Source organism: Lactuca sativa, chromosome 9 (assembly GCF_002870075.4).
Source record: "Lactuca sativa cultivar Salinas chromosome 9, Lsat_Salinas_v11, whole genome shotgun sequence".
In the NCBI taxonomy this organism is placed as follows: Eukaryota; Viridiplantae; Streptophyta; class Magnoliopsida; order Asterales; family Asteraceae; genus Lactuca; species Lactuca sativa.
The window spans coordinates 12,539,010-12,560,241 of NC_056631.2; the positions used below are offsets into that span (position 1 = coordinate 12,539,010).

General features: G+C 37.3%; 1 long non-coding RNA gene across 1 annotated transcript; it reads right to left on the bottom strand.

The window, feature by feature from the left end:
* Nucleotides 1-7,290: 7,290 nt before the first annotated feature.
* Nucleotides 7,291-8,547, bottom strand: LOC111881259 (uncharacterized). The gene is made up of 3 exons (XR_002846754.3): nt 8,422-8,547; nt 7,776-7,879; nt 7,291-7,522 (listed from the first exon to the last, which is right to left on the bottom strand). It is a non-coding gene; the product is annotated as an uncharacterized LOC111881259 (long non-coding RNA).
* Between the last annotated feature and the right edge of the window lie 12,685 nt (nt 8,548-21,232).

A 21,232-nucleotide genomic window follows, 5' to 3' on the forward strand; every position in this document is an offset into this window, starting at 1 on the left:
CTATATTCTTCCACATTCGAGGGTAATTTGGACAATTTGCATGGATAGCGTTAAAGATGTCCACATACCCTACCATGCCTTACTTTTTTTTTTTATTTCCGCAGTAACGAACCAACGGCTTGAATCGTTATTGTGATTTACAATTTTGATCCCTTCATTTTAATTACTTTCACTTCAGTGCCACACTTTGATATTAAATTCTTATTTAATAAATTCCGTTGTTATACTTATATATGCTTTTTTTAAAAAGAATTTCATCTTCAATTTGTTAATTTGTTAAATAAGTTCTTAAAATTAAAGTAGGATCAAAATAATAACCACTAGCATCTTTTTAAATGTATTTGGTGTGTGTTCATATTATAAAATCATTAATTTTGAATAGTTTGTCGAGCTAATAATTTATTATATTTTAATTTTTTAAATTATAATATAGATTATTCCTTTTGACATAAAGATTAAATGTAGAAAATTAGATACTTTTAACATTTTATTGATCTATTCTAGTTTGTAATTTTGTATCATCTTACTTATATTTTACTTATAATTGTAGACAATATTATATAAAATGATAATTTTGGAATTTAATGAATAAATCAAGAATTTAATTTCATTAAATTAAAGTAAAAGTTCAATTGTCATCGTACAATGAGTGAGATGACAAACGAGCAACAAGCTGTGTCGCTAAGCCTTTTTGAAAGGTAAAGCTAATTCTTTTAAATACTACATCCGAAGATCTATGAGATATAACATTATTATGCATGATTCGTTATACTCTTTTATGAAGCTCTACTGCATCCGATGCGAGGAAACCAAACGTATCAAATGCAAATGGTATGAACACGTGTTGATTTTCCATGCACGATCTCTCATGTTTGGTGACTTTGCTTGTGGCTGTTTTTAAAACAGCATGTCCCGCTATGAAACCCCCAGCCCTCAGGCCCATGAGAGGGGATACCCTTATATAGGCCTGTCAAATCGTGTCATCGTGACACGACAATGTTTTTTGTAACACGAACACGACACGACACGATGTCGTGTTTTATTTCACTAACACGAAAACGAACCAATTAAAAAACGACAACACGACACGACACGACAAAGATAATATTATATAACTATTATTTTATTTAATTCATATTTAATCATATATAACACGATAAAAACGAAAAACACGACAAACACATGCTCAATCGTGTCAATTTCATGTGGATTTGTAAACACGAACACGACACGACACGGCATCGTGTTTTTTATATTTGACACGAACACGACACGAAAACGAATTCGAATTTTGATTTCGTCCCAATTTTGTTTCGTGTCGTGTATTTTTGTCGTGTCGTGTCATAAATTGACACCCCTACCCTTATAAGATCCACACATGCGTGTTTCCCTCCAAACCTTCCAAAAATCAAAATGTCAGCCAATCTGAGGGTTGACCGTCCTTCTGTCGGGTCAGTCAAGAAATTAATAAGTGCGTCTTTCTTAGCGGAAACCCTGACACGCTTAAATATGTCAAACAAAACATCCCTAACCATATCGTGTCTGTATTTGAACCCTGAGAGTTCTTTACAGTGAACTGCATGATCTCCAAAAGAGTCCAAACATGTCTTGCGACACACAGGTTATTATAGATTTTTTTTGGGTCTTTTTAACTCGGCTCTAATTACATATAGAAAGTTAAATGGGTAAAAGCGAATATGATAAAAAAAGTATAGGGGTTGAGCTGAAAAATATAACATCATAAGAGATTCTGCTTGGGCTGCCGGCGGCGTAATGGGACGGAGAGGGGACAACGGGACACACGGGAACACGAAAGCAATCTTCATTTCCAACAGATGCCCGCCGGCGCAGCCGACCTGTCTCCTTCCGCTAATAAACACCTACGAGGTACAACACCTATCGAAAAGGACGTCTCATTAACTTTATAAATAAAAAAAAAACAAGTTAATGCCCAAAATTCACTGTTTCTTGTTCTTTTTCTTCTATTCCCTTAATTTGTATGTTGTGTAGAATGCATTAAGGAGGCTTCCTTAGTAAAAAAATTCAAGAGATGTGTGAATGGTTTATTTTACTCGTTATACTTTATTTAAATTATGGAGTATTAATTATTATATTTATATGAAATTTTTATTTTAAATATTCCAATTAATATAGCTCATAACCTAATAAGGTTGGTGACTTTATAAGTCAACATCACGATCAAAGGCTTGTAAAATTACCGTTATGTTTATGTTTTCTTCCTGGAACTTGAATAAGAGGACTTGATCATTCTTCAACAAACAAGAGGTATGTTTTTATATGAAACAATTGAAAACAAGAACAAGTTGCGCCAAATATAATACATGTGAGGAGATTTGATGGCTACTATAATTCTACGGCCCTTTTAGTTCCTTTTCATACGTAGGAATGGGTCGTTTGGTTGAATCTACTTGTTCCTAGATACTACATAGGAATCTATCGCATTCTTTAGCGATTATAATCGGAAATTTCCTTTGATGTATAGAAATCCAAATTACATATTAGGAAATAATCAAGATAATGTTAACGTTCTATATATCATAATGATGTCAAAATGCAGATTATTGATGAAAATTTCATTTGAAGTAAAGAAATCCAAATTACATGCTAGTAAATGTGCATGCTACCCTAAATCACATAAACCATTTGTATAATTTACTTGATTGATGTAAAAAATTTAGTTGTGGAAAAAATAAAAAATTAATACTTTTTTTTTTTATAAATGATAATAAAAAGGAAAAGTGGTTTAAATGAAAACTTTAACCAACTCCATTGACTAATAATAGCTCAAAGGAAATATAGTTACTAAAATAAAACATTTTAAAAGGTTCGTTGATTGATTATAACTTTAACGACGTTGTTTCATGTTGATGTCATGAGCTACGTCATTTATATCGATTTGAGTGAGTAAAAAATGATTATAACTTTAACGACGTTGTTTCATGTTGATGTCATGAGCTACGTCATTTATATCGATTTGAGTGAGTAAAAAAAATTAGTGACTAATGATATGTTAAACAAAATATAATAATTAAAATAAGCAAACTAAATGTTTTTTTTTCTTCAGAAAGTGAACTTCCCTAACGAGGGTTTCCGGGCCAGCTTTCGCGCACCGACTAATCCGTCGCTGCAAATATGAGGTTTTGCCTTATGCTTTGGAGTCACTGTAGGCGAATCCCTATGGCCACAAGGGCTAAATGGTGAAAGATTTGAACATTTGGTCAATAGATTATCCATCATATCTTCCACATGCTTTACCGAGTCACCACAATCCAAATGGTTAAGCAAACTAAATGTTATGGTTACCAAAAATAATTAAAACCCTAATTTCTAACACTTTTCAACTCTCTAATAATATTGTTTTTTTATTTTTCAATTACTATTAATTTTTATTTATTACCAATCAATTCATATGTTATACATGTAATAATATATTATTATTATTATTATTATTATTATTATTATTATTTTTATTATTATTACTATGCTTGATCTAAATTTATAATTTTAGTGTTATTTTTTATAACTCATATGAAATGTAAAGATCAATACAAAGTAGGGTTGTTAAAAAAAAGTATACCTGAATAATTCATTCACGATTCGGGTAGATTGATTAGGTTTAATTGGGTTTCAAATATGAAAAAGCGGATAATCAATTTACCTGTTGTTTTTTGGTTCAAATTGAAGATAAGAAAAATTAAATTCATATGTACCTAAATATTCGATTCATTTAAAAAAGAAAAAAAACATACAAAAATAGGTCATGCAAAAATAGTATGCCATGGTTATCGACTATGATATATGCATATAGACATCAATAAAGATAACCATGTTTATGATTTGTTAGCATTATTCTAATAGGTTTAGTTATTTGCATAAATAAATGTATTATGAACCCTATTTTAGAGGTGGGGGAGGGGGTTAGGACCACACGTAATGATTGTATAAATTTAATCGTTTACATATTATTTTATACTCACTTTAACATTAAACGCATCCGAGTTGCTTAGAACCTATCATTATGACCAGATGTTGTAATTAATATTTTTTTTTATATACAGTTTACCATTAAACTTTTTTGTACATTATTTACTATTAAATTGTTACTTATGCAACCAACAAAATCTACTCCAACCACCATCGTCCACCTCCCATTGCCACCTTCCACCTCTAGCAACAAAGATCACCTTCCATTATCTTCATGCATCATTACAACCATATGTTATTATGAGTTATGACAATTATAAGTTTCATAATGGTATTGGAATCCTTGAACTAATCACTACATGCACTAATTGTGTACCTTATTAGGCTTAATTATCAGTTGCAATATCTTTAGCTTGTTATGTATGCACACATGCTCTAATAATCTCCCATGTGTGTTGCGCATAATAGTCTAGTCAAAACAAGTAAATGATATTGTATAACAGTGCATTCAATGCCTCCTACGTTTATGAAGTTTCAACAAAAAACAATATGTTTGTGATGAATATTAGTATGGTCTACTATGTTTCCATTTGTCCACATGATCGATGTTTGGGTCGAGCATAAGTATGAATCAAATCAACCTTCTCTACTCGAATTTCACCTTGATCTATATTAAGTCTTTACTTAAGCCTCGTTAATCATATCATTACACTTCACCATGGTCAAGCTTATAGTTTAGATTCAATTGCACACCCTCGGCCGGCGGCGAAATCATCGGGTTGTGCGACGTTAGGACGTTGGATCTTGAGGTAGGTATATTAAACAATACACACAAATATAACCCAAACATTTCTTTTATTTATTATTAATAATAAGTGCTTACATTGTTTGATAGCCAAACACACTTCCTAATCATAAACTAAACAAATAAGACTTCCTTCAGCCACTTGTTGACTTACTTCAACACTCCACTGCCTCTAATACTCATTCCCCTGAGAATACATGGGTTTTGAAAATGTCAACGTAATGTTGGTGAGTCTACAGGTTCTTTTGGTATTATAGTTTAAGAATTCTTTTGTTATTTCTTCTTTTAAAAGATTCCTATTCTTTATATCTTATTTTCCTAGGATAATTAGTCCTTTCTTACTTATCTTATAACTTTTCCTTTTATAGATTTTTATCCCTTTTTCTTATCCTTTTCATACTTTGACTACTTTAAAGGTGTTCTCATTTAGGTTGTTTACTGGACTCAGGGGTAATATAGCTTCTATTGGTACCAAAATCAAAAAGTACGTTTACATATAGAATGTTAATTAAGTATGTACCAGTGATCACTGTTGGGTCACATACATCATCCCTTGATCCTAGTACAATTGTCTTTCCTTTGGCATTTCCCTCTTTTCCATTCAACTTTGGGCAGTCCCTCTTGTAATGCCCAACCTCTCCACATCTATACAAGCTTTGTTTCCTGTTGCTGTTGCGACTCGTTGATTCTTCACCGTTGTTGGTGTAGGGTTTGGGAACCTACACTTCTAAACAAGGTGGCCATTTCTGCCACAATTTCTACAATCGATGTGATGATAACTGCATTGATTACACTTTGGACTACCCCATGTATACTATCTCGGGGTGGTAGTCTCGATTGTTACTATTGTAACTACATACACCTATATTGTTTCATGCTTCTTTTCTGATGGCTGCCTAGCCCTTCCCTTAGAATCCCTTCCAAATTTCCTCTTCTTACTCCCCGCCTTTGGGAGATTAGCCTTTTGGACCATGGTGTCATGACGTATCTCTTGGTTCGTTAGGCTGAAGGCCAACATTTTGGCACTATCATAGGTGGCTGGCTTAGAGGTGGTAACTAATCCTTGAATGGGCTGGGATAGTCCTTAAATGTATCTCTCTACCTTCTTGTATTTTGTAGTGACCATTCCAGGACACAAGTATCTAGATCATTAAAATGGATCGTATAGGCAACCACATCGGCTTCTTTCATCTCCAAATTTCATAGTGCTTGTTCCAACTTCTGCATCACCTCGCATGGACAATACTTCTTTATCATGAGTTGCTTCAGTTTTCTCCAAGACATGGCATTAGCATTGCTAACACCCGTAATCTTCACATAACTATTCCACCAGGTTAGGGTTGCATCTACCAGGGTGCAGGTAGCAAACTTAACTTTGCAGTCCTTTGCGCGAAAACTAATCTCAAAGACGGACTCCATTTTCTCTATCCACCAAGTTAAACCAACTACACCTTTGTTCTTATAGGAGGATTTCGGCTTTACAATTCATAAAATCATTATATGTGCATGTCATAGGTGGACCTCGGTTGTATCCTTGGGAACTTTCCCATCCAATTCCACCTCCTGGTCCCATATTCCTATTGATTTCGTAATTAGCCATAGCAGCAACGCCTCTTTGGGATACTAGTTCTTCCAAAACTGATGGGTCCATAATTTAGGGTCTAGGTTATATTGGGGACTGGTTGGTTTCGGTTGGCTCTCGTACACGACATGATTCTATATTAATGTTAAGGTTAGATATTATAATCCTTATTATATATTTATATGTCAATGATTGGCTTATTGCGAGAGTCAGAAAATTAGAGCGTCGCAAAAAAAGATATCAATCGAGTAAGTTTGTTATGTCGCACGCTATCATTTCACAATGTAAGATATTCATTCATGAAACACATATTTGTTATATATTTACATAAGTTTGATTACAAGTTCAACTTTATCCAACATGATTTTTCAAAATCAAGAAAAAATAGTGGTTTGAATAGGAAAATCAAAGATTTTACATACAAAAAATATAACAGTATACTATGGCCAGCTTATAGCTTTTCCATCCTTCAAACCTAAAAATTCAGCTACTAGCATCCATCGCTAGAGCTAACTACTAACTCCCAAAGTAAACCACCACCAATGCAACTAATTGTGCCATCTGGAAATGAAGATAATCAATCATCACCTCTAAAGTAACCGTCCTGGTCTTAGATATCATAACCTTCTGCTCTAACCCCTCTACACGATGCTCCAACTCCCCTATCTTAAGCTATTGTGACTGAATCTAAGAATGAGCATCCTCAAGATGATCGTAGACATGAAGGACTCTTGTCTAGTCAATATCTCGACCCTGCTCTAGTTCATAAAATCTATCAGTCAACAATCTAACATCCAGGGTCGGTCCATTGTTTTTTACTACCCGGGGCGAGTTAAGAATTTTATGCCCTTATATATACCGTAGGATAGAGAAAAGTTATACATAAAAGAATTATAAAATCAAAAATGCAGTAAATTATCAAACAAATAGTACAAACAAAAACATATAAAAATCACCTAAAAATGATGTCTTCGTGCATTTTTTGAATCAAAATAATCTCTTATTTTACATTATTCAATATTATGTAAAAAATCACTTTCAATACCTAAATTGCTAATTCATTCAATCTTTCTTGATTCATGGTATTTCATAGTAAAATTTCACGAGCTTCAACTTTGTAATAAGACTTCTGCTGCCTCTAGAAATCCAGATATAAGATTCAAAATTAAAGGAAGTCAGAAATATGGCTCCTGCATCACATGACATAAACAAGAACACAAAACTTTAGAAAGGAAACAACAGATTTCTTTAACAAACCTAAATAAAACAAATATCAAATTAAACTTACCCAAATCAGATTTCTAGACACAAATATCGAGCACAAATATATGAAAAATCGGAGGTCAAATACAGGAGAAATCAAATACAAAAACCAAATGTCTTTTAATCAAATATATAAATCAAATGGATAAGAAATACAATAGATTTCGAAATGGAACTTACTTGTTACCCAAATCTGATACAAATAGATGAGAAATAGGAGGTCAGACATTGGAGAAATCAGATACACAAATCCAATTAGTCTTTTAGACTTTGACTCTTTTTTACTGTAATCAAATATAGAAGAAATCAGATAGAGAGAAATCAAATTTATATAAGAAATAAAGCAGATTTAGAAATTGAAGTTACCTGTTACTCAAATCTGATTTTTGGAACAAATTATATCAAGCACAGATAGAAGAGAAAACGAAGGTCAACCATTGGAGAAATCAAATACACAAATCCAATAAGTCTTTGAGACTTTCACTCTTTTTTACTCTAAGCAAATATAGAACAACTCAGAAAAAGAAAAATCAAAGAGATAAGAAATAAAACAATTTTCAAAATTGAACAACCTAATTACCCAACTCTGATTTATGAAATAGAGGATAGAGAAAAATATAGGAGAAATCGAAGGTCTATCTACTTTCTAAAATGACTGATATACCGAAGAAACCAATAGGATACGATTACACCCGGTTATCAGAATCACACCCAAATCACTTATCAGAATTGCTATATATTGGAGACTCGATAACTAGTATCAACTGATAATTAGGAAATTATGATTTGAGAACTATGTATCGATTTATCAACCGGAAGTAAAAACCTTATTTCTTTTGATTATCAGAGACGTATTCTGTCTTCTAGACATTGGTTTCTCCAACGCATGGATTTCTAGCGCCAACGGACATTTCGTCTCTCTATGAGCATTTGATAATCAATCAAATGTTTGGCGCCTCTCTTTCCCTCACTTTCTTTCTCGCCTGGTAAACAGATCACAACATGGGCAAACTATTTTGGGTTGTTCTTATGTATAATATATGGATATAGTTGGACTTATCTGATGCCCCTTAGATTTTGCTGCCCTGGGCCTAAGCCGAAGTCGCCCATGTATTGGGCCAGCCCTGCTAACATCCATCCTTAATGACAAAATACCATCCTCTGTACGATGTATCCTATCTGCATGTCGAGCTACCGGTGGAACTAAAAGAGATATAGCCCTATCGGTCGAAGATAATGGGATGGGATCTCGTAATGGAGGTTAAGATGATTCACGTACCTCATAGACTCCAATTTTATCCTCCGCAATCCACTCATCAACTTAAGGAGTCTTCTATGGGTGGTTCATGGCCTTTTTGAGGCTCTTGGTGATAATAGAGGTGATAATGCTCTCTTATGTGTGGGTATGGGAATGGATTTCCTAGGGGTATTCTTTCAGCATGGACCTGTGATACGTAGTCTGAATAATTGGTGAGAAGGCGATGGTGTGGATGATAGAACCTCCATTGGTTGTAAGGGCTTTAAATCACTCTCCCTAATGGTTTCATCCTCAACCTGAACCTCCGCCTCAACATGATCTGCGGGGTCATCACTGGATGATGAATTTGGATATGGAGAACTATCAACCGGATCCTTGTTATTCGCTTCCTCAAGTGACTCCTCCTCTTCGAGGGTTTTCTCCTCCTCAAATGGCTCATCATCCTCATCGAGCTCCTTCTCTACCTATATAGGTGAAGGTGGCACTAACATCCATGGATCGTAATGGTCTTCTGACTCCAGCGTGTGAGGTACTACCTGATCTTCCTCCGGTAAGGGAAGTACCTTCCATATACCCATGTCGGCCATCTAGCTCTAGAGAACATGCATAAGACATCAAACATGATAGATGTTTATGAGAGGTAGCATAAAAATCAACAAATACATATAATATTCAATTATAAGTATTTAATAGATAATATTGGGTCTCCTGTGACACTCTACATGGGTATGTCGGAAACATAACTCTAGAACATCAATCCAAGCGTCCTCAAAAGTGTATTCAAGCTTAGGTGTCGAATCCTCAAGCAGTAGGTCTCGATCTAAGCCTCCAATCTAAGAATCTCGACTAATCGAACTAGGTTACCGATCCATAAATCCACAAGCGTTTAGTTTGTCAACTACCATATCCAGGTTTAGTCGTGCGTCGGTCAGACCATATTAAAACTTAGTTGCGTATTCTAGGTCTAATTGTGGTCCATCGGATGTGCTGTACTAACCCGATAGACAGTTCAAACTAGACATCTCTCCCGTAAGTAGCCTATCAGTAGTGTAATTAATAATAATACTTTTAGTTATTAGGTTAAGGGTTAAACATACTTAGAGTATATGACCTAAGTTATAGTCATAGTTCCTAAGGAAATAGTAGTTCGCTAAAACATGTAGCTCTAATACCAACCTGTCACACCCCCCGTCGATGGCGGAATCATTGGGTTGTGTGATGTTAGGACGTTGGATCTAGAGGCAGATAAATTGAACAATACACAAAAATATAACACAAACATTCCTTTGATTTATTACTAATAATAAGGGTTTACATTGTTTGATAGTCAAGCACACTTCCTAATCACAAACTAAACAAATAAGACTTCCTTCAACACTCCACTGCCTCTGATACTCATTCCCTTTAGAATACATGAGTTTTGAAAACGAGAACATAATGTTTGTGAGTTCATGTATTTTGATGGTTTTATACTTTTAGAAAAGTTTTACGTTTCTTCTTTTAAAAGATTCATATTATTTATATCTTATTTTCCTAGGATAATTAGTCCTTTCGTACTTATCCTATAACTTTTCCATTTATAAATTTTTATCCATTTTCTTATCCTTTTTATACTTTGACTACTTCAAAGGTGTTCCCATTTAGGTTGTTTAATTAATTAAGGTTGGCTGAACTAAATTAGATAAATGATGAATAATAAGACTCATTTAACAACTTGTTTTGATAAACCTTTAAAGTATGATTATTTATCTATACTATTATTCCATTTAACAGCTATATATAATCTCCAGTGTAATTTTAGGCATTATAACGACTAGGCATAATATCATTCTTAAAGCTTAGGCAGGGTAACTATCGGGCATAATATTATCCTATCGTTTCAGGTATAGTATAAACTACTAATATATTACAAATAATAACATTTTCGTAAAAATCAATAAAGTAGTTTAATAACATGTATTCCCCCCATAAAACTTTTGAAAAAATTAAGAGTGGGTTCGTGAACTCATTCTAGTAGCGTGATTCGTTGATGTATGGTAGATTCGGGGCTCGGGCTTCGTAGACTGCCTCAGGATTGACTAACACGATCAGAGAATGAGAGGGAGTTGCTTTAGGAATTTTGTAGAAATGGTTCTGTAGACACTCATATTTATAGCATGATTTTGAGTTGCATGTCGCACAAATATCTGTACGCGTCGCGCATGAGGATCATGGCTCCATCCGGGAGTCGACACGTGTCACTCTCTCACTAGGCCACGTCGCCCACCATTTTCTCGAATCAGGGATTAGAGTGCACGTCGTGCATGGCGGCACGATGCGTGTACATGATTGTTTTTGTGAAAATCATATCTCCTACGTACGAGCTCTGATCTTTACCCGCTTTATTGTAACATCATGTTGCCTTCCATTTCTAGGTTGTGGGCCGGAAGTCGATTGTGTAAGAATTTGGGCCTTAAGGAGGCAAAGTTTAGTCCTTGTGGAAGGAGGTAATGTTAGTTAATATATTTTACCCTTTGAATTGTGTTTTGGGCCGAAGGGTAGAAAGGAAAAAGTCATTGGCAGGGTTCTTGCATGAAATATGGATTTTTATTCGAGAAGTTTTTTATTAGCCCCACACTTAGTCCGACCCAGCAACTTGATCCAATTCAGATTGATCAGGCCCAACTTGATACAACTTGGGTTAGTTTGGTCCAAACTAACAAGTCCAAAACCTTATTCGACTTTGTTTTAATTTAGTTCCAGTTTTTGTGTTATTTTGCATTTTAATTTATGTTTGATATAGTAAAAGCAATTGGTTTTTAACACTCCCTGAATGTTGTGTCATGGGTGGTTACCGACTTGTTGTTTTGTACCTACATTTGCAAAAGAAATGAACGTTTTTTTCGGAGTTGATTAAAAGTTCTTAATTCTCTGGTTTTATATAATTTTCCATTGCTATCTTAATTTTTGGCGGGGTTAAGTGGTGATTTTTGGAAGTTAATTTGAAGCTACGTGGTGCATTTATATCATAGATCCATGGTTATTTATTTTGATGACATACTCATTTATAGCTCTATTTGTAATCTGTGACATCCCCATTTTCACGGCCAGAAAAGACCGATTTTGTTTATGCTTTATAAAAATCAGAGTACTTCTTTTCATAAAAATGTTGCGGAATTTGTTCCCAGAAAAACACGATAAATACGTTATTAAAACATTTTCGAAGAAACGTATTTATTTCATTTTAAAACGTTTGGGATGTCATTGTTAATACAGAAACATAAGCATAAACAGAACGTACAATTATTTACACTAGTGATCTACATCTCTTTTAAATCTCTCAGTGTAATGTCACTTCACTTCGTCACCTGTGATATACATAAACTGAGTGGGTCAGGTTGGGAAACCTGGTGAGTACATAGGGTTCTCAACCCACAATAATATAATTATTATGTTCAATCAAACAATCAACCCAATTACCCATCCCCATTATCTTCTTTACTCTTTAAGGATTTAACCTAAGAGTCATCTATCCTGCATTCGTTTATTCCGAAGTCCCTTACTTCCAGGGTTATAGGAATAGCACTAAATCCATAGCCGCCAATGTTCGTTCATAAAGCACTAATTCCATAACTACTATTGTGACATCCCCAAAATCTCGGCCAGAAAAGACCGATTTTCATTTATGCTTTTAAATATTTTCAGAGTAAATCCTTTTGATTTGAAAGAGTTGCGGAATTTGTTCCCAAAACAAAACATGATAAAATAATATTTATCAAAGCATTTCATCAAGAGATGCATTTCATTATATAATCAAAACTCGGGATGTCATGTTCCGATACAGGCCATAAAGCATAAACGATAAACATTACAAGTCATTCAACAAATATATACATATACAGACTTGTAAACAAAACAACAAGATGATCCATCCATCTTACGCCCTTGTGCCACTTCCTGTAATACAAATAAAACTGAGTGGGTCAGGCTTGGGAGCCTGGTGAGCATATAGGGTTTTCAACCCACAATAAATAAGTTTAATTTCACCAACCAATCACTATCCCGATTACCCATTCCCGTTATCCTCACTTTACGTCCCTAAAACAACTATCTCAAGGGACCTAATCTAGGATTTTCATCGGGACGGACATCACTGCGAAGGGGTTTCCTCAACAATAGATATCCTAAAGGCAACCATGAGGGGGATAGAGTACACCGGTGAACACATCGTTCACAACACCTACAGGTTATGAACCTGCTAGCGTTCCACTGGACTGTCTAGAAAGAGTCCGTGGTCGTTATCCATACTCCGCTGAATAACTAGATCAACAACAACAACAACATCGAGGCCTCTCATCTGTTTATTACACACCAACTATCTACCCATGTTCTACCCAACATATTAGTAGATAAAATATATATTTTCATACGTAGTTTAAAGAAAACTTGTATAGCATGCTTTAATCAGCACATATATCACATAACAGATGAGGCACACACACACATAACACATATCTCATATAGAAATAAGCAGATCTATAAGATAGAAGAGATGTGAATACTCATTCACACATAACACAACCAAATATATACACATAGCACGTATTTTTATATAAAATACTTCGTATTATTGTATTAGAAGAAATAACTACACACTCACTTGATCAGAAGATGATCGGACAGCGCTACGGCTTATAGAAGTAGTATTCCTCAGCAGATCTGGAAGATCTCCTCGAAAATCGAACTTCTCGCGGGCAGAGCTTCGACTCGGGAACCGCGCTTCTCGGGATCTTCGGGATCTCGGGACTTGCCTCGGGGCTAGAGTATGATACCGGGACTTCGGGGTAGCTTCGGCACGAAAAACGATGCAAAAGACTAGAGAGAAGAGAAGAAAATGAACAAGAAATGAGGCTGTCTTCGGATCCTTTATATAGAGGCTGGAACCTCGGAGTACGCGGGGCGTACAGGCGTACGCAGCGCGTACGCGTCCGAAATCGTCATTGCATGCGTCATCCGAAGTGTCGACACTATCGGAGTTACGCGATAGCGTAACCTCGTACGCGGGGCGTACTCCGGATTACACCGGTGACACGGCTTCGGATAATGCTTCCGAATTTTGAATTAAAAATAAATACAAAATGATTAATAAACTTCGGAAATTCATAACTTCTTCATACGAACTCCGTTTTCGACGTTCTTTATATCCACGCGAAGGTGAGACCATGCTCTACGACTTTCGTTTAGACTCCGTCGGCTAATTTTGACTTTATTTTTATTAATTATTTTTAATAGGCCGCGACAGAAACTTTCGTTATAAATTCATAACTTCTTCGTTTGACGTCTGTTCTCGCCTAACTTTTTATCGCTTCGATACTAACAACGAGACCTTCAATCCTCGTTTAGATTGCTTTGGCTAAAAACCGCTCGATCTCAAATCGAGTATTTCGGGCTGCACACCGCTAAGCCGGAACTTCGATAAGTCATAACTTCCTCATACGAAGTCAGATTTGGGCGTTCTATATATATTCGGAAACCTCGTTCCGACTACTACAACATTAACCAAAGTTATTAAGTTTATTTTACACTTAAATTTTGACGCTTATTTTTATTCTTAATTAATCAGACCACATAATTAAGCAATTAAGCACAAAACACATAATACTCAAATAATACAATCTTATTATTTCAAAACGGGTTACAAAGGTTAACCTAGACTATTATATTGCTAAAAACGGCAAGCCCGGAAACACAGGCGTTACAGCTATAGTCTATTCATCGGGTACTAAATCCATAGCTACCAGTCTTTATCTAAAAGGTACTAAGTCCATAGCTACCAATGTTCAACAGGTACTAAGTCCATAGCTACCAATTCCTACAGGTACTAAATCCATAGCTACCAGCATCTAACTAATAGGTACTAAGTCCATAGCTACCAATTCCCAATAGGTACTAAATCCATAGCTACCAACGTCTAAAAGGTACTAAGTCCATAGCTACCGGTGTTTGTCCCATAGGCACTAAGTCTATAGCTGCCAATGTATACTCACGTCATCTTCTATCTCTCATCATTCATCTACCCATCTCATACCCAACATTTTCGTATATATAAAATACATATACAGTTTAAGTCCTTTAAAACATGTATAAAACGTTCAACCAGCATAGACAACAAGTATTCAGATAATGTGCACACATAGCACGTAGTTTATATAAAATACTTCATATCTATGTGTAAGATGAAAGGGACCATGCACTCACCTGAAAGGTGGTGAGTCGGCACTCGGACAGCACTTCGTTACTCTTAAAACAATTATCCCTTGACGAAACCTAGTATCATTACCACTAGAGTTTAGTCTAACGCTTGACGAGACTAATTTAATAGTCTAGCTATTGTTACTATTATATAAGCGTTAAATAACACTCAATATAACTCATAATAATAGCCTAAATAATTATTTTAAGGTCCTAACAATGTTACTATAATTAAATAAAATCTATATTAAATATACTATAGGCGTAGCTCACTTACATCGGGTTTTTATTAAAAACCGGGCTTCGCTGGAGCAGCGTTTCCGAGCCGAAGGCTTTTCTTCTCGGAGTCGTCAGGCGCTCCGGGGCTTTCTTCTCGTGATAGGGAGGTTCCCTAGACTTGGGAGGGGTTTAGGGAGGTTAGAGAGAAGTTAGAGAGAGAAAGAAAGGCTTATGGTGAAGAAAATATGAGGAGTTCACCCTTGTATTTATAGGAAGTGTATAGTAAAGTAGTCTCCAAGCTTCGTCCGTAACTTTTGCATACGAGCTCCGTTTTTGTCTGTCTTTTTACTGTTGAGTTCCTATTAATGAGATCTTCAACTTTCATTTAGACCTCGTTGGCTAATTCTCATTCTATCTCGGATTTACAAAACTGTATCAAATTCGCCGCGCTCGAAAAGTAGGGACTAAGCTTCGTCCATAACTTTTGCATACGAGCTCCATTTTTGTCTGTCTTTTTACTGTTGAGTTCCTATTAATGAGATCTTCAACTCTCATTTAGACCTCGTTGGCTAATTCTCATTCTATCTCGTATTTACAAAACTGTATCGAATTCGCCGCGCTCGAAAAGTAGGGACTAAGCTTCGTCCATAACTTTTGCATACGAGCTCTATTATCGACGTTCTTTATATCCACGCGTTGGTATTTACGAGTACTACAACTTTCATTTAGATCCCGTCGGCTAAAAATCGACCGATCTAAAATTCAGATTTCGGGCTGTGCACTGCTATGCTAAATCTTAGAAAAAATCATAACTTCCTCATACGAAGTCAGATTTGGGCGTTCTTTTTATCGATGTTCTTAGTTTAACATATTCTACGACTTTCGTTTAGATCGCTAAGGCTAAATCTCGCTCTATCGTAAATTCACTATTTACGCTTCTCGGTATCGTGCCGGTTCCGTCGCGAAACTTCAACGGGTCATAACTTCTTCGTTATAACTCGGTTTTCGGCGTTCTTTATATGTACGAAAACCTTGTAACATACTCTACAACTTGATTAAGATTATTTATTCTAAATAATCTTTTGTCGAAAAGTCGTTTTCGACCCCTATTGCCTCTAATTTGACTAGCCCAGATTTGCGGGCGTTACATAATCGAATACCAGTTCTACAGTCCGGACCCACTCCAAAAACTCATCTAGATCTAGCTTTCTGTCTTATTCAGGTATGTCGACCTTAATTTCATTTGTACGCCAACCGTCGTTTCCTTCTTTGTTAACCAAATCACCGGAATTGGAGCTAACACCACTCGGTCGCCGATTATTAGAAAGAACTAAGTCTTGAATCCGTTCTTGCATCGCCTTCATCTGTTACTCCATATCCTTCTTGTCGACTTCCATACGCTCCAAAATCTTCTTTAATTCGATACTACTTTGGGTATCCATGATGCTCTGATACCAAATGATAGGCTGACAGTTATGCTCGGACGCCCAATTGCTTATTATAGTGAAAAATTAAATGATGCAAAACGTTGTTATTCTATATACGATAAAGAGTTTTATGGCAGCATTATTTGATCTCAATGGAGTTCATATTACATTCTGATCATGAAACCCTCAAATATATTCAAGGCCAACATAAACTTCAACCTCGACATGCTAAATGGGTTGAGTTTTTGTAGATTTTCACTTTCACCATCAAGCATAAATCTGGAAAATTGAACCAAAACCAGTCCTCAGCTGCTGAAGGCCTCCTTGTAATTCCAATTAGTCATCACCTGAATACCACCACATGTGACGAGGCTTAGATAATCCTTTGAGTAAAAGACTCGTTCCTACAATGGTTAGACTCAAACGAGAGTTGCGCAGTAGGGCCAAATCCAGCACTCTGAGATTATTCAACCCTGATCACATGTGATGTGACGTATTCGCCTAATGGCTAACTCCATCACTCAGAGTCCCACAAAACACAAAGCAAGCAGCATTCGGACACAGGAAACTACTCAAGCAATTCTATCCTCATAACGAGAAATTGTACTAACATACAATGTTAAGCTCATACTATCAGGCATAACCTAAACAGGCTATCCTACTGTTGTCTACTCAACACTAGCATGCAATTCTCATAAAGCTGAAACACATATAGCAAGTACATAAGGCATCCTCCTAGATCCTTAGTCCTATTCTAGCATGTTGTTCTACTAAAACTGAAACTGATAATCATAACATAAACTTGTATGGGTAATTTGGGAGTACTTACTTGAGCTCGGCTGATCGCATGCACCACACCCTTTTCCCTTTTCTCAAAATTCTTTTCTTTTTAAGTTTCTTTTTCAAAAATTCTTTCGAAAACATTTTTCATTTTTAAAAAAAAAAATATTTTACCATTCCCTTAGTTTGAGTCCAGCCATACTCGAAAGTGTGCCTGAATCCCTCAAACCAAGGCTCTAATACCAACTTGAAACGACCCAAAATACGACCCAAAAATTTTTGTTTTAATATTACTAAAAATCACATCATCGAATGTCATATATACTACGAACCATGGAATGAGTAACTCAAAAGTCAAAGTAACTGTTTCAAAACAAAAACTGTATCAATCATATCAAAATATACGAATAATACTCCCAGGATAAAACTGAAGATGTGGTGTGTGCGATGTCATCATCCCGAGCTCTTCCCTTTGCTAGCGGAAGTACCTGAAACCAAAATTGAAACTATAAGCACGAAGCTTAGTGAGCTCCCCCCAAAATACCACATATCATATAATAACATATAAACAACTATTGGGCCTTGCCCACTTCATCGGACCGAAGTCCGAAAACTGCATCGGACCGAAGTCCAGAACTAACCACGGCCTTGCCCTCTGCATCAGACCGAAGTCCGGAGACTACATCGGACCGAAGTCCGGAACTAACTGCATCGGACCGAAGTCCGGAACTGACTAGGACCTTGTCCCTTGCATCGGACCGAAGTCCGGAAACTGACTGAACATAGCATAGCATAAACATATCAACTAGCATGAACATATATATTGCATATTGCATCAGACCAGAGTCCGGAACACATAACACAAAACATGCTTGAATCACAAAGACATCAAGCATTCTAACTACTGCATCGGACCGAGGTCCGGAACTACTGCTAACTAAACGGACCAGCATTATGGTCGTAGACCCGTTCCTACTGGAAGGAAACTCACCTCGTAAGCTGGCTGAAGAAATGCTACTCAGAAACCGACTGCTGCTGTTGCTCCGTAGCTTCTCGACTCAAAGGGGACTGAAATGCAACCAGAAATCCGGATCTGCTTTCTCCCCTTAAATACTTCTCTTCTCTCTTCTTCCTCAACCCCCCCAAGATGCACTAAAACCTTCACAAGATAGAAAATGCTCCAAAAATGCTTAAGAACGGCTAGGGTTTCGTATGGGACTCTTTGTGGGTGAGGGAGGCTGGTCTTGGGGCACATAAGATGTTTAAATAGGGTGCAAACCCTTGAAATTAGGGTTTCATCCAGACTGGCAGACTCGCCGAGTCCGGGAATATAGACTCATCGAGTCGCCAACTTAAACCGCGTGCAACTCCCGTCTCTACTCGACGAGCCGGGCTACTGACTCGTTGATTACCTCTTAAGAAATAAAAATTACTTAGTTTAAATCACATACCAGAAATGGGACGTTACAACTCTCCCCCACTTATCTTATACTTCGTCCTCGAAGTCTGCTACTGCTGAATCTATAAATATCTCTAGATAATGCTCCCTCATTTCCTCCTCGGCCTCCCACGTCCATTTTGAACCCTTTCGGTGCTGCCACTGCACCTACACTAGTTGGACTACCTTGTTCCTCAAGGTCTTTGTTTTTCGATCCAAGATCGCAACGAGCCTCTCAATATAATTCAGGCTGCTATCAACCTGAATATCCTCCAAGGGTACAATTGTTAACTCGTCCACCAAACACTTCCTCAACTGAGAAACATGGAAAGTGTTGTGGATCTGGCTAAGCTCTGCTGGGAGATCCAACCGATAACCAACCCGACCCAGCCGGGCCAAAACCCTAAAAGGGCCAATGAACCTGGGGCCCAGCTTGCCCCTCTTCTGGAACCTGATAACACCCTTCCAGGGTGATACCTTCAGAAGGACCATATCGCCCACCTGAAACTCCAAGTCCGAACGCCATCTGTCGATGTAACTCTTCTTCCGACTCTACACAACAAATTTGTATTAGGTTGGGCCTGTTGGATCAACTCTGTGGTCTTGAGCACCACCTCGGTACTCCCGATGACTTGCTGACCGACCTCGCCCCAACAAATCGGGGTCGTACACTTTCTCCCGTAAAGCATCTCGAAAGGAGGGCGGTCAATGCTAGCGTGGTAACTTTTGTTATACGAAAATTCCGCTAAACGAAGATACGTATCCCAACTGGCACCGAAATCTAGGACACATGCCCAAAGCATGTCCTCGAGAGTTTGAATCGTCCTCTTGCTCTGCCCGTCTGTCTGGGGGTGGAAAGCGGTGCTGAAATGGAGACGAGTACCCATCTTGTCATGAAACTGCTTCCAAAACCTGGAAGTAAAACGGACGTCTCGGTCTGATACTACTGATACATGCACCCCATGTTGTGCCACTACCACGCGCACATAGATATCGGCTAGCTTCTCGGCCGATATGCTCTCCCGAATCGGTATGAAATGCGCGCTCTTGGTCAGCCGATCCACTATGACCCAAATAGAATCAACTCCATGTGCGGTCCTGGGAAGCTTAGTGATGAAATCCATAGTGATATCCTCCCATTCCAAACAGGAATGTCGAACGGCTGCATCTTGCCGTGGGGTCTCTGGTGTTCTGCCTTGACCTTCCTGCAGGTCGGGCACCTCTCTACGTACCAGGCTACGTCCCGCTTCATGCAGGGCCACCAATAATCGGGTCGAAGATCTCTATACATCTTCGTCGCCCCTGGATGGATGGAGAACCGAGACTTGTGGGCCTCATTATTGCGATCCCTACCAAACTGATGGTCAAACATAGTACTTCAAATATAGTACTTCCAGCCACTACCAAGCTGATGGTCAAACAGAGGTGACCAATTGTACCCTAGGATCATTATTGCGAGCCCTCATCAAAACCAATCTCAAACAGTGGGAATATTTACTCCCATAAGCTAAATTTACTTACAATCATGCCCCTAGTAAGACCATTAGTTTCAGTCCTTTTATGGTGGTGTGTGGTACGAATCCTAAGATACCCCTGGATCTTGCAGTACTTGACACGACATAAACATTTAGCAAAGAGGCTAGCGATTTGGCCACAGATATCAAGCGTCTCTACCAGCAGGTTCATGACAAGATCACAAAGAACAACAAACTTATAAAATATCATCGTGATAAGGGTCGTACGCATATCTTGTGCTAACCCGGTGACCTCGTATGGGTTCATCTTTGTAAAGAGAAATTTCCTGCTAAAAGACGTTCCAAGTTGAGACCTCGTTTGGACGGTCCTTTTCGTATCATCGCCAAGGTCAATGGAAATGCTTACAAGATTGATCTCCCATGTGACTATGGTGTATCTGACACTTTTAACCTCGTTGATCTGCAACGTTATTTTGACCCTACGGATCTTCTATCAAGTTTGAGGACACACTTTTTTGAAGAAGGGGAGGATGTTTGCCTCGCACTCAGTCTGGCCCAACAACCTGATCCAATTCAGATTGATCAGGCCCAACCTAATACAACTTGGTTCAGTTTGGTCCAAAATAACCAGTCCAATACCTAATCCGACTTTGTTTTAATTCAGTTCCAGTTTTTGTGTTATTTTGCATTTTACTATATGTTTGATTTGGTAAAAAAAAAAGTTGGTTTTTAACGCCACCTTAATGTTGCGTCATCGGTGGTTACCGACTTGTTGTTTTGTACTTGCATTTTCAAAAGAAATGGACCTT